At 45.7% G+C, this 15,234-nt stretch overlaps 1 protein-coding gene across 4 annotated transcripts in view; it reads right to left on the minus strand.

Moving 5' to 3' along the window:
* RITA1 (RBPJ interacting and tubulin associated 1) overlaps nucleotides 1–15,234 on the minus strand; it is a 167,909-nt gene that overhangs the window by 33,211 nt on the left and 119,464 nt on the right. The gene's annotated exons all lie outside the window — the stretch shown is intronic.

The following is a 15,234-nucleotide window of genomic DNA, read 5'->3' on the forward strand; positions in this document are numbered from 1 at the left end:
ATAAAATACAAGTGGACATTCCCCTTTGGTCTGTTGTTTGAGTGGGAAGGAAAGCAAAGAAGGGTGACCACCTGGGAAGAGGGACTAAATGTCATGGACATTCAGATCGAGGAGGCTCCTTCAAGGCGCGAATTGGCAAAGGGGGACCAACAGAAGAGGCCGAGAGGTTGGGAAACGATGCGGCATAAAAAGAAACGGATTGGAAGGGGAAAGAACACGCCGCCCTGAGCGGAATAAATGCAGCAGTGGCTGTAGAGGCAAGATTGGGACAAATAACACATCCAAGGCACTTAGAGAGGTATCCATTGATGGGAATCGAACGCTATGGGATATACAGGCCCGATACGGAGTAGGCACGACTCGCAGTCAGGTCTGAGGAAGAAGCGGGGTTTAGGACCCCCCGCAAATGAAATCTCGAGCATACTGAGGGCAGGGAGCGATAGGCGGAATGCCAGAGCTACCATAGGAACCCGGGCCCTCCTCGGGAGCAAAGTTGATATTTGGTTATTAGTTGGGGTACTGCTGGGGCGTTGTGGAGGGGGGTTATCCGGAAGAATTTGAAGGCTAGCTCCCCCGGGCTAAGGAGAAAGTCAAGGAGGACATGCAGATATGGGGAAGATTAGACTGCTTACCCTAAATGTTAGGGGTCTTTACTCCCCTATGAAAAGGAGAAAAGTAGAGAATATGCTCAGGAGGGAAAGGGCAGAAGTACTCCTATTACAGGAAACACACATTAGAGCAGTGGATAGGGGGAAAATACGCATTCGTGGGTATGATATCCTGACGCAATCAAATGCATCAGGGAAAAGAGCAGGGGTGTTGATAGCAGTCAAGGGGGGACTGGAAGCAACAATGATAGATAAACAGGCAGAACAAGATGGGAGATATGTATTCGCCAATATCAAGATACACAACTCTGTATTTACCTTAGCATCCATTTATGCTCCTAATACGGGCCAGGATGGCTTTCTGCGGGATGTGATGGGGAGACTGGAGGGGTTCGCGAAAGGAGAACTAATCATTGGGGGGTATTTTAATATGGCATGGCAACCACAGCTAGACAGGAGTGCAGGGGGTCCCCACATCCAGAACACCCCATCGGGACGTCTAAAAAAAAGAATGGACTGCATGGCACTTTGTGATGCCTGGCGGGAACTGAAAGGTCTAGATAAGGGGTTTACATATTACTCGCACGTGCACAACACGATGTCGAGAATTGATTATTTCTGGGTCTTGGCGGGAATTCTGGGTAAAGTTCAGGGATTGGAACTGCGCCCCATAGCACTGTCCGATCATGCGCCACTTTGGTTAGATCTATTGACCCCTGGGAACGAGGGTGGCCTTTGGCGCTGGAAACTACCGCAGGACCTGCTCTCAGACCCATTGATGGGAGAGGCTATTAGGGATAAAATCCTAGACTTCTTTGAGCACAACGATACGGGGGGGAGGGGGGAGTCCCTCTGGGCATCCTATGGGAGGCGTTCAAGGCGGTAACCAGGGGACACTTCAGAGCACTGAAAGCCACTAGGGACAGTCAAAGGCATGGATGGGAACGAGAACTAGAAAAGAAACTAACTGAGATTTGAGAAGAACTGCTGGCCCATCCCACCAGGAAATTAAAGAGGACTCTACAACGCACACAGGGGCAGCTGGAACTCCTCCGCAACAAAAAGGTAGAGAGATCACTCCTCTACCTCAAACAGAGACTCTATATCAAAGCCAACAAAGCGGATCGTCTCCTGGCAAGGCAACTCTCCGCAAAGCAAAAGCCTAAGACCATCCTCAATATCAAAAATCCACAGCGAGTGACACTAACGCGTACCAAGGATATTGGGGAGACTTAAGACATTCTATCAGGAATTATACGCAACAGAACATCCAGGTGAGGAGGACCAAAATCGCTTCCTGCGGCCACTCCCCATCCCAAAAATATCAGAGGAGGATAAAATTGCATTAAACGCCCAGATAACTGAAAGTGAAGTAAAGAAGGCAATAAAAGATCTCCCTCTCAATAAAGCACCGGGCCCGGACGGTTTCACGGCCTCCTTCTATAAAAAATATGCGGACATCCTGACCCCATTTCTCACGAGATTGCTTAATTCTTTCAAAGATAATGGAAATGTAACACCATCCTTGAATGAGGCAAAGGTCTTGGTATTTCATAAAGAAGGGAAAGATCCCTCTCTCCCCACCTCGCACTGACCAATCGCACTAATACATTTGGACTCGAAGATATACACGAGAATACTAGCGGCAAGACTTTCCCGCTGCTGCCCTCTCTGATACACCCGGATCAATCGGGTTTCATCCCGGGGAGGCAAACTCATGATAATCTCAGAAGACTAATACACTTGATAGAAAAAATAAACATCACCCACACCCCAGCAATTCTTTTATCACTTGACGCAGAAAAGGCATTTGATAGGGTGGAGTGGTCCATACTCTTTAAAACCCTGGAACACATGGGATTTGGGAACAACTTTATAAACATGGTCAAAGCCAACTACGCTTCCCCCTCAATAAGAATAGCGGTTAATGGGGCAGTCACAGAGAAGGTAATGGTCACTAGGGGGACGAAACAGGGCCGCCCGCTTTCCCCCCTCTTATACGCAATTTTTTTGTGGAACCGCTCTTAATTAAAATTAGGGAATCTACCCAAATTAAGGGGATAGAGATGGCGGGCAGACAACATAAAGTGATAGCATACGCGGACGATATGTTGGTAGCGCTAGAGGAACCAACGGACACACTCCCCCAAGTGGTACAGGTCCTGGAGTCATTTGGGGACATCTCGGGCCTGAAGATAAACAAGAATAAATCAGATTCTACATCTAGCAGGGGATAAAGATCCACTGGACAGGGGGCAGGAGCACTGGGGCTAAAGATAGCGGGTGGAAGCATAAAATACCTAGGCATAACACTCACACAAAAGGTAGAGGCGCTATATAAATGAAACTACCCCCCTCTTTTAACCAAAGTGAAAAAAGACAAGGAACGCTGGTGCCCGCTAAATATCTCATTGTGGGGAAGAATTCAATCGTTAAAAATGAATACACTCCCCAAACTGTTGTATTACTTCCAGGCCCTTCCGATTGTAATCCCGAACTCGTTCTTTAAAGAGCTGGCAAAGACGGTCTCCCGGTTTGTCTGGAATAGGAAACCCCCAAGAATTGCCAAAGCATTGCTGACATCACACGTCAGAGAGGGGGGACTAGCTCTCCCTCACTTCAGAAACTATTATCAAGCAGCGCAACTTTGGGTACTGAAAGAATGGCTGGGGGACGGCCAAAAATCGATCTGGGTGACGCAGGATAGGGCGGTTGCGAGAACCCCCCCTAAGAAACATAAACATCCAAACCTTAGAATCAGCGAAATCATGAAGGCCACATTGAATTCCTGGGACGAGCAAACGCGGAAAGGAAACATTACCACGTCAATCGCCCCTTTTACACCGATTTGCAGGAACCCACAGTTTCCACCGGGACTGGAACTAGGGGCTTTTGAAAAGTGGGAAGAGGCAGGGTGCAGGAAAATTGGGGAAATGTTCCAGGACAAGGAAATTCGACCATTCGCGGAATGCAAGACCATGTGGAATCTAACGAATTCGGATAGGTACAAATATGAACAGCTCAAACACTGGTTAACGACACCCGGAGATGATCCAGGCGGCAACCAGGGATCTGACCACTTTTGAAAAATTCCTCCTTACCAACTCAGGAGACAAGAAACTAGTCTCCACTCTATACACCTTCATTAACAAACAGGAAGAAGGGGTCAAATGGGCATACATGAAAAAATGGGAAAGAACCTTAGGGGAAGAAACCACGATCCTCCAATGGCAGGCGCTGTGGGCGGACACCCCTAAACTAACAAGAGCAGTACAGACCAGGGAAATGTGGATAAAGGTAGTCACACAATGGCACTACACGCCGGAGAGACTCAACAACATGTATCCGAACTCGCCAAATCAATGCTGGAGAGGCTGCGCAGAGCCAGGCACATGGAGGCACATCTGGTGGGACTGTCATAAGGGTAAGGGGTTCTGGACAGAAATGATCTTGGAAATGAAAAAGATATTCACAGAGGTGGAACTGGTAGGAGTAAAGATGTGGCTGTGCGGAATGCAAGACCAACAAACCAGGAAATACACAAAGGAGCAACGTAGAAGTTTCATGGGCCTGGTCATTGCGTCATGGGCCACAATAGCTCAGAATTGGAAGCAGCTTGATCCTCCAACGATATACACATGGCTACAAAAGGTCTGGTCACATGACCATGGAAAAAATCATGCATAATCTTCAGGGAACACGGGACTCCTTTATGAAAGAATGGGGGGGGGGGTGCTTGAATATTTGCAATCGGACTACATGGTGCAATGATGCCCACATTATATTAGAATATCGGACATTTTCGCAGCTTAGATTAGTCCGAGGACAATTGCATCACTGACACTTCTTCGGGATGGAGGGTGGGTGGGGTAGGAGGGAGGGGGGGAGGGTGGGGGGGTTTGTTGGTATTTTGTAACCAGTTCATACTGTGAAAACAATAAAAATAAGTTTTAAAAAAAAATGCTTCCACCCACCTATGTGCTCCAAAGTGGGAAGCTGTAGCTTTTGAGAAGTTTGTGCAATTCCTGCAAATGGTGGATTTTCTAATTTGGCAACCTTATTTGCCAACAATGGATTTCCTCCTCCTCAAAAACCATGGACGCTGTTGTTGGTAACATTTGACAGAAATAGATTTTATTGTAGTACTTTCTTCTAATGGATGCAACAGAATTCAACTTCTGAGGGTGTGCAATCGTGACCTTTAATTATTTAGTTTTTTATTTCTGCTATGCAAAATGATGCTGGTTTTCCATCTCAGAAGGTGAACTCTTCTGAACATATCATGATGCTAAAATGCACATGCACAATTTCCTGAGCCCTTTCTTCGGACACCAACAGCTGCAAATACAATTTGAGAACTACAGAGCGACATGTGCACTCCTGAAACAGTCTGTTGAAATCAAATTAATTCCAACAGCCATGGGCTTCTTTTAACAATTCAAACGATATTTAAACTGCATACCCTTGTGGGGGCCTGGTGGCAGAACAAAACTAGATCTAGCTTGAGGTAGTGGCATATGAGGAGATCCAGATAAAACTTCCACAAACCAATCTGATGCCATTTTACTATGAACTATGTCCTTTGCAGCAGTGGGGCCATGTGTGTATTGCATGTGGTCTTAGGAAGCCCCACCCACAACAGGTGGACCACCTGCCCATAAAGTGTTGTTCTTTACTGGGGAGGATAGACACTTTCCTGGAGGAGCAGAACATACCTTCTCCAGGTTTGTGGTGGTGTGGGCGGAGAGCTTCACAATGGGTCAGGACTCCTGCAACACAATGAGGAAGTCACATTAGGGATATAATTACTGGATCCCTATTGATATCAGGCAGATGGACGGGGTCGGGTGGGCATATAGTGTAGATAGGGAAAGGACAGGTACACAGGAGACAGGCCCAGGCATGTTGAATATGCCCAGGCCACACTTTTCCCAAGCCTTCCTGCAGACAATGCACTCTGGGAGCAAGGAATAACCCTGGTTACAACAGCAAGATTTTGCCCTGCAAAGAAGGCTCGTAATGGACTATACCACTGTGTCAAAATGTTTATATAAGGGGGTGGCGAACCGATCCCCCTCAATTGAATCCTCTGCATTAAACTATCTTCTTGAAGCTTCTTACACGATTTTACTGGAAATATCCAAATCCCCCAGACATTGCGGGTAGATAAGGGATTCTAAGGCGGCGGCAGACCGTTCTAACACTCACCCCAAAACCCCCCGCCACCTTCCCCCACAAGTGCTTCAGGTGAACATTTTAAGCAAACGGCTCTTGTTAAACCATGATGCTGCTAGAAACAGGTATACAGTATTCTGCCTGCTGAAGTGGCAAGCTCTGCAAGCGTCCCTGGCAGCCTTCTTAGCTGAAAAGAGTAGACGACAGACTTATCTTTCCACAGAGACCTAGTCAAGGCTCCCAAAGCAACCCAAAGACCAAAGAAACCTGCCTGTGCCTTTCTCTCCCATTCTGAACCAATATTGAGCCACTGCCAGAGCTTTTAACTCCTTTGAATCACTGCAAAGAACCAACAGAGCTGCCTTTAACACTCTACGCTTAAAAATGTTCAAATTTACCTTCCAGCTGCGCTGATCCGAACATTGCTTGCTTTTCACAAACTTCTTCGAACCTTGAGCTGTTGCTGTTAGTGGAACTGCATTGCCCCGTTGGACTCAGTGGAGGCAGCTCACCACAGTTATTTTATAATAATGGAGGTATACCAATTTGGTTATCTGCTCTGGTCCTCAAAGTCACCACTTCATCTGCATAAAACAACTGTATGCTAGGCATCCAAATTTAGACTAGAATAGGTTTTAACAATGGTTACCACTATCGACAACCCATGGAAAGAGCCATTCTTTGACAGATGTAACATATTCTTCCAGCACTGACCATGGGAAAATGGGAAGACTTCTTGGAAGTGACTGAGGGAGGCTGCATATTGTTCCCACTGCGCTGTTGTGCTACCTGCCCTTGGGTTAGTGGCTAAGATTGTGTAAGCTTCCTTTTCCACCTAGTCAAGATTTCTGCTTTTCATGTCAGCAGAAGCTGTGGAAATGGATGTTGATGAAGCAAACAAAACACTTCTTTCAAATTACCAACACTACCATCTAATCTGTAAGCAGGTGGTGTTCAAGAAGTTAAGATCTTCTGCTCCCTTCGTGGAGCAGGCTATTGCTTACCAGTTTGCTCTACCTGGCTGCCGGTTACCTGCTTGGGGTGATTTTCCATTGCGCTCTGCACACAGTGAAAGAACAAGCCTCCTGATCCTCCCACCAGCCTCTGACTACTACTACTACTACTACTACATCACGTCCTGGGTGAAGTTGGGGCCAAGTTGGACTGCTGTTGTCTGTAGCTGTATGCGGATGGCCGCAGTGCGCGGTCATTTGTCTTCCACCTTAGGACTCCCATGATGTTGGGTTACTGTCACAACTTAGATCTGACACAGCTTTCCAGACATCTCTACACTTCCACTAAAACGACACGCCCAGCTCACTCACTTGGTGGTCTTCACTCAATTTCCATCATAGTGTTCACTAATATTCTGCTCCTCTCATCAGTTGACTCTATTATACCTACTATTAATATGGTTTTTCCAATTCCTGCTTATTCAAGCACTCGTGGCCCTGCTTCTCATTCTTCACATTGCAATTATTCTAACTTTATCTATCCCTTATGCGCTCCTCATCTGTCTTCTGTTAATTTGGCCCTGCGGAACGCTCGTTCACTTAGTAATAAATTAATTTCAGTCCTGGATATTTTCCTTCGCTTAAATCTGGACTTTCTATGCATTACTGAAACCTTGATTAACAGCTATTCCCACTTCTCTTTCTACTTCCTTTTTGCAAACTCCTCGTGCCGTTGGCAGAGGGGGAGAAACTGGTATTCTTTTTCATTCGTTGTTCACTAGGGGTCCTACTTCCTACTTCTTTGTCTCTTCCGACTTGTCATTCTTTTGTATATTCACCGACTACTTTTTCTCGACCCTACTCTGACTTTTTTACTTGTCTATCGTCCTCCGGGACTTGCAGCAACATTTTGCGAGGACATTGATGCTATACTATTTGCCATTTTACCATGTCCAGCTCCGTTTTTGCTTCTGGGCGATTTTAATTTACATCTTGCAACTACTCACTTGTGCCTTACATTTCTTTCTATTCTTGAATCCTACTTTCTTTCTGCTCTCCTGACCCCTCGTTCTCATGTATTCGGGTCATGTCTGGATCTTATATTGGTATCACTACTGTCTACTTCTTCTGTTTCGCCCAACCCATCTATTCATCCGACCATCATCTTTTATCTTTTTCCTTCTCCATTTACGGCTAAATTGCCTGGTCCTGACAGATCTTTGTGCTTTTAATACTTCCCTTTTTGCTTCCTCTCGTTTCGCTGGTCTCCCCTCCCATTCTTTGTTTGCTGCGTTATCTGCTGGTGAGGCAGACGTTGTTCTCTCTTCTCTTCTCTTGATTCTCTTTATCCAACTTCTTCTTTCTCCAAGTCTCGGGAAGCCTCCTCAGCCATGGCCCCCTCCTTATCTACGCTCTATACATCATGCCCTTCGCCCTCTTGAAAGACGCTGGAGTAAAACTTCATTTGATTGAGATCTCTCTTCTTTTTCTTCCTATCATGCACTATATGAGGCTCTTCTCGTAGCCAAATGTTCTTACTATTCTGATCTTTTATGTGCTCAATCTGCTCATCCTCAGCGTTTGTTCCAGTCACTGCTGCGCCTTCTTTCTCCTCCTCTGCCCGATTGCTCTCTTAACTCTACTTTAACAGCCCCAGATTCTGGTTATTTTCCTTTGAAAGTAACCACTTTGAGCTATTTTTCCATCCTCTTCTCCTTCATCCGCTTCTTCCTTAGTTTCTCCTCCTATCTCATCGATCCCGTCATTTGTACCTACCACTAACTCTGATACCTTGTCTATTTTAGCTTGTGCTCCTCCTGCCTCTCCTTCTGATCCAATTCCTTCTTCACTCATAACAAAAGTCTATCCGTCGCTTATTTCTCATCTCACTGCTCTTTTTAATATCTCTTTTCTTACATCCACTTTACCTTCTTCTTTTAAGTGTCCTACAATTCTTCCTATTCTGAAAACACCTTCTCTAGACTCTTCCTTACCAGCGAATGATCATCCTATTTCCCTTCTAAATTGATTGAACGTTTTGTTTATTGTCAGGTCTGTGTTTTTGTTACAGAAAATGCTATCCTTCCACGTTTCCAGACAGGTTTCTGTCCTCTTCATTCTACGGAAACTGCTCTTCTTTCAGTTTGTGATTCTTTTCTTTCTTCTCGCTATTCTAAACATTCTTCTCTTATTCTACTTGATCTGTCAGCTGCTTTCAACACAGTGAATCACACTTTACTTTTGGCTTCCCTTTCCTCTTTCGGTTTTTCTGTCTCTGTCTTGTCTTGGTTTTGTTCTCATCTATCTAATCACACTTACTCAGTAAAATAGGCTGGGATCTCTTCTAACACTTTACCTCTTTCTCACAGAGTCCCCCAGGGCCCCGTTTCGGGACCTTTTCTCTTTTCTCCCTATACTTCGCATTTAAGGGATATTATCTCATCCTTTGGTATTTCTCATCACATCTATGCAGATAATACCCAATTTTTTCCGTCTTTTATGTCTTCTATTCATGACAATCTTGCTTCCTGTCTTTCAGCCATCAACATTTGGATGTCTGATCACTTTCTTGTTTTTAATTCTTCTAAAACTGTTCTTTTCTTCCCTGCTAATACATTTCCTTCTCCGTCTCCCCCTTCTTTTGTCTCTTTTCCTTCATCTTTCTTCCTATTGCCGATAGTGCTTGGAATCCTGGCCTTTATCTTGACTCTGACTTAACTTTCTCAATTTATATCTTGATTATTTCTCGTTCTTGTCGCGATCACCTTTTTAATATTTGGAAAGCTTGACCTTTTCTTACGTTTGGTGCTGCCAAACTATTAATCGCCTCTTTAATCTGTTCACGTCTGTTTTACTGCTCCACTTTACTCTGTGGCTTGCCTGTCTCTCGTTTGGTTCCACTGAAATCTGTCTTCAATGCTTCTGTTTGCCTGCTAAATTTACTTTCTCCTCGAGACTATTTCTTCATCGCTTTCTTCGCTTGGATTGCTATTTTTTCATTCACATCTTAAATTTAATTTTCTCTGTATCGTATTTAAAGCCCTTTATGGACTTGCACCCTAATATCTTTTGTGTCTTGTGTCGTTGTAAGTTCCTGCGCATGTTTTACAGTCTCAAGCTCACTTCCTATTAGCAGTTCCTAGACCTCCCTGTGCCCAGTCACGATTCCGCTCTTTTTCGCTACTTGCTCTTTATCGCTAATTGCTCTTTATCATTGGAACTCTCTCCCACTTTGTCTTCGTTCCCTTGTTTCCTACTCTCTATTTCACAATTCTCTTAAAATTTACCTACTCCAGTCCTAAAGTGACAATGTAATATTCTGCTATTTATTTTATTGTAAGTATTTTTGTTGGTCGCTTTGGTGTAAGCCGCTGTATAAATGACAAATAAATAAAAATACAAACCTAGTGCCACACTGTACTTTTTTCTCATGCGTCTGAGCATATGAGGCACAGGGGAGGATAATTGGCTGTACAGTCACAAAGATCATTTATGTAATCTACTATGGAAGAAAGGTAACAGCATTCACATCTTTGAATGCTAGTAAGACAGCAAATCCAAACATGTTCCAGACGGTGAAGAGTACGCTATAGTTAGCATTTATGAATAGGAATGAAATTCAGACCTTTATAAAAACGTGCCGACTTGTGTCCCTATTGGCATGACAAGCTGGTAAACGGGCATCCTGGAGGCAGCCGGTCCAGGGTGGTCGTAACTGGGAAGAGCAGAATTCTCACGGAAGATGACAGCATTAACATGGTAAGACAGACTGAGAATTAAAAATAACAATCAGAATATGTGTAATGTGTGTAACCTGATGGTGTCATCACTCCTTTCCCAGAGGTAGCCTCTCCTCATGTGACCAGGGCACGGCAGCCGCTACCTGATCCTGACCCGAAGGGTGGCTACTGGAGGGAGGACCACATGGGGGGGGGTTACCCTCAGGGGGGTGAAGCGACATCATTGGGCAAGACATAGTATCCCCCATTCCCTTTTAGGCACACCCCTTCAGTACCTCAGTACCTCAGGCCCTCGTGGCATATTCTAGCAGTAGGCCTTAATATTCCCCAAAACGTATTCATGGAACTCCTATAACACCACACAGTGTTATCAGTGACAGACTGACACGAGGAATGGAGCAACTGGAGTGAAGATTGTTCAGCTAGACCGAAGTGAACGGTCTAGCTGTTGGAGGAATCCGATTGGGTCCTGACAGCTCCCTTCGCTACTGCAGGAGTTCAAAGATGGAGTCATGGAGAACTGGAGAGAGACCCGACCGGCTAGTGACTACCGGGCGGCCCAAGTTGTCAGGTGGACACGCAAGTGAAGAAGTGGCATGACAGAGGAGGCGTCTGGAACGAATATGCATTCTCGCAGACCTGAGAGATACCAAAGCGGGACATGAGGCAGAGGAGAGACACGCAGACCGCTGTAAGGAAGGCATGGTATCAAACAGTGAAGACAGACACAAGTGATCACAGTTCAAGGGTGTTTATTGAACTTTAATGGGTTGGTTAAACGCCCATCTAAACCTGAATCTAAGGATGGGAGCAAGCTACAACCATCAATAAATAATAAGGCAGTCCTAGTGGAGTCTGTCAAAATAAAAGGGCCTATACTAATAAACCTATTGCCAATCCTTTCTTCTAAATACAAAATGGTGTTGGGATAACAATGTACGCAAAAAAAAGTGTTCTTGGCCACGAGGTAACAGTTCAACATATATTCATCAGGGCCTTCCGCCAAAGTCTCTCTCGCAGTGACAGTCTCTTAATGCAGAGGGCCTGATGCAGCAAACAAAACACAAAAGTTCCTTTCCTTTTGACAAGTTTTCACTTTCACAAGTTCAAGACTGGTCTCCCTCCTTCGGGCTCAGACCACTGGTCCCCCCTCGTCCGGGTTTAGACCCCTTTTCTACAATGTTCACAATTTGGTCTCCGCTGTTCGGGCTCGGACCATGGATCTCCCTCGTTCAGGTTCAAATCCTTTTCCACAATTTGGTCTCCCTCGTTTGGGCTCGGACCATGGATCCCCCTCGTCTGGGTTCAGATCCCCTTTTGATCAGAATCGAAGAATTTCGAATGTGCAATGGGTTTTGCTTAAACCGTTGCAGGACCACTTCAATTCACTTCACAAAATGTACACTTCACATCAATCTTCTGCTTTCATTTCCTTTTGTCAAGATACCGTACAGAGACCTTCGATTGAACACATTCACAGTGCCGGGCCACTTTGTCAACGGTATTGTATCTTTTCTTCTAATGTTCAAATATTCACCAGCAATTTAGCTTCACTCGCATCTTTCATCACACGCGTTTAACAATGTTCCCTTCCAGCGCTCACTTTACAATGTTGCAGCTTGCAACCTTGACTTCAACACAGACTGGTCCCCCAACTCACTGGCTGTGTTGTTCTGTCGATTCATTGTTCTTGGAGCCAAGGACAATGTCACGGTGTCTGCTGCTCCTCCCCGCCTGGGCCAGTTACGCGGGAGGGCTCTCGATATCTCCTGACACACAATGCAGGATACTTTAGCCTTGTTTCCTGGTATTACGTTTTCTGCCTTGAAGGTTCCTGTCAATGAATTCATGGGTGTTGCCCCTCTCACAAACCTCTTGTGCCTGGCCGTCTTTATCCCCTCATTCAACGGCCAACTCGAAACTGCTGTACCTTTGTGTGTTTTGCCCTGCTCAGAGTGTGCTCTCGTGCTCCGCCTTTTATGCATGTGGGGAAGTGTAATGGAAGTTAGGTGTGAGTGACTGGCCATAATTGCCTGACCTCACCTGACCATAGTATTGGTACATGTCATATACACAGCTCGGGTGTGAGTCTGTTTTCTCCCAGAGCGGGCTGTCTGTGAGAAAGTGTTTGTGCAGGAAAGGGGGGGGGGTTGAGTTTCTAAATATCCCATCAGATAGGATGGGATAAAGGGGTTACAGGGAAGAGAGGGATACCGCGTCTCACCATCCAATGTCCCACTCCCACTTCCCGAGGACCCCTCATCCATGTGATCCTATAAAGTGTAACAGGATGCAAAATTCCCAATAGCTTACAACACAAACTGAGTTTCATAAGTCCCTGTATTTGGGCCAAGATACTGTCATGATTCATGCCCCTGGTCATCATGGCTAAACCAGCCTTTCGGCTGGGGCCAGGTTACAGGCTTCCATGTGGCCTCAAGGGCCACAAAACACCATCAGGGACTCTCTTGGAGCCAGTCCTTGCGCCTTTGGCGCCAGGCTCATACTGTTATGTGAAGGACAACATTTTGATTGGGACTTCAGTTAACATGGAGGCACTCACATAGCTCAGTTCCACAGAACTGAGCTATGCGGTCAAGTGTTTCGGGTGTGGCCGAGCCTGGGACTACTTTACCTGGAACTACTTTACTTGGGCTATATAAGCCACACCCAAACAGCAGCACATGCTTTGCGTTATTCTGCAGTTAGCAGCGGAACGCTCACCGTGTCCAATTCCGATCACCAGTGTTTCTTGCATCCTGCCACATGCTGAATCCTTTATCTGGAAGAAGAAGAACACCATTATTCAGCGCTTACCTGTAAGTAGCAGCCTGGCTTTGGTCTTGAATCTTCCATCTTCAAACTACCACCAGCTGCTCACCTGAATACACGCGATCCAGGGATACTTCATGACGCTGCATCCATCTTCAGAACTCTGCAGCAACATGAAAGAGACAAGAGAGACATTATTAGTGAGCACTCGCGCACGGCCACACAAGGACAACAAAAACCACTTACCAGGTGCAGTCTCTCCTTGATCTCGGAACATCACAGCGTCCCAGAACATCATAACGACCTGCAAAGGAAGCGGGGCAGGCACAGCTTAGCAAAAAGAAAAGGTAAGAAGGCACCGCGCATTCACTTACCTTGCTGGGATTCTCATCCTATACAGCACGGCAACGCCAAAACTCTCCAACTCATCTGAGGGAAAGAAACTAGAGACATTAATTAATAACAACAAAAAGAAAAAGATTGTACAACAGTAGTACCTACCTCATCAAGCAAATCGGAGTCACAGCAGGCCTGGACCCGAACACGGGGCAACGCACCAGTGAAGCAACCAGGTTGCAGAATGCCCACACCTCCAGCACGCCCCTGCACAGAGACGCAGGACGGAGAGCACACCATACCTAATATTAAGGTGAGGAGAGAGACTAGACTTAAGGGAGGAATTTGAGGCTGAGGGAGGTGGGAATCAATCCAAGAGAGACGTTAAGCCTTATATCCAGTTCTCCTGTATTGCAGGCGCTCTCCACGTTCAACACATTATCAAGGGAGAAGGTTCGAGAGTGCTAATCTTCCAGCCAGGGCTGAGTGGCGTCCCTGTGGCTATCAGGTAAGCGTAACAGATACAAATACACCAATGATGAGAAGAAATTGGGGGAAAAGCAGATATCCTCAGACCTTGCAAGTAAATGGACATATGAGAAAACCTGGCATGAGAGTATACCAGGCGTTTGTGAGTTGAGAGACCCTGGCCGCCGAGTATACCAGGTGCTTTGCGAGTCTGGGACCTGTGCTCAAATTATACTAAGGGACTATGTGAGAGAACCTGGCAGGAGAGTATAACGGGTGCTTTGTGAGTTAGAGAATCAGAAGGAAGATTTATGCCCTTAGGATTTTGAACTGCATTAAGTTGCAACACTAATATGAGGGGTTATCCTCTTGGGCTACAAAGAACTAGATTATTCTTTTGAACGTTTGCTTTGCTGGAGAGAAACCTGGAGAAGGGAGTCATTCCCTGGAACTGTGAACATTACCCATTTGGAACTTTTGTTGGATTTATACCTTTTCGTTGAACTTGAACCTTTATTTCCACTTTTCAAGCCAAAGACAATATCCTAAACACCTTGGAGTTACTTTTAGAATGAGGGCTAGGATAGGATTTCAGGTACAGGAAATTTTGCTATGGGCATCTTTTTTTTCCTTTTTTTAAACGTTTATTTACAAAATATCATGTTACAAACGTTAATGGTGTTTATGTTGAGATTTGTACAATCTTCGGCTCACTTGCTGGGGCTGGAACTCAAATGACCTGAGAAGCTGAAGCCCAAAGTACAGCTTTTGGTAAAAGGAGACAGGGACCCGTGGGAGTTGCCAGATGCTGTGGGGCAGTGAGCAATCCAGATCCTCCATCCAGCTGCTCCATCTTATGTGGCCTGCCCAATAACGAGGCTACGTCCTCAAGTCGGCAAGGCCAACACAGCAGCTCACACCTCCATGTTCCATGCAGTTAATAGGAGTCTGTATAGATCAGCGCATCCCCTTAATCCTGCCAGCTGGTGTAAACGCCTGAATCCAGGTACCATGCACCCAAAAGGTGGGTGTATAGGAGTGATGGGGCAAGGTAGAATGACAGTAGGCCGGACCAGCGTTAAGTGATGTCCGTTTAGAAAATGGACCAGAAGCTGAAAAAATAGATAAGGCACAACTACTAGCGAACAGTTATCAGGCTGCAAGCTGCCACCAAAATTACAT

This window comes from Ambystoma mexicanum, chromosome 10 (assembly GCF_040938575.1).
Source record: "Ambystoma mexicanum isolate Mex_15411 chromosome 10, UKY_AmexF1_1, whole genome shotgun sequence".
NCBI classification, from domain to species: Eukaryota; Metazoa; Chordata; class Amphibia; order Caudata; family Ambystomatidae; genus Ambystoma; species Ambystoma mexicanum.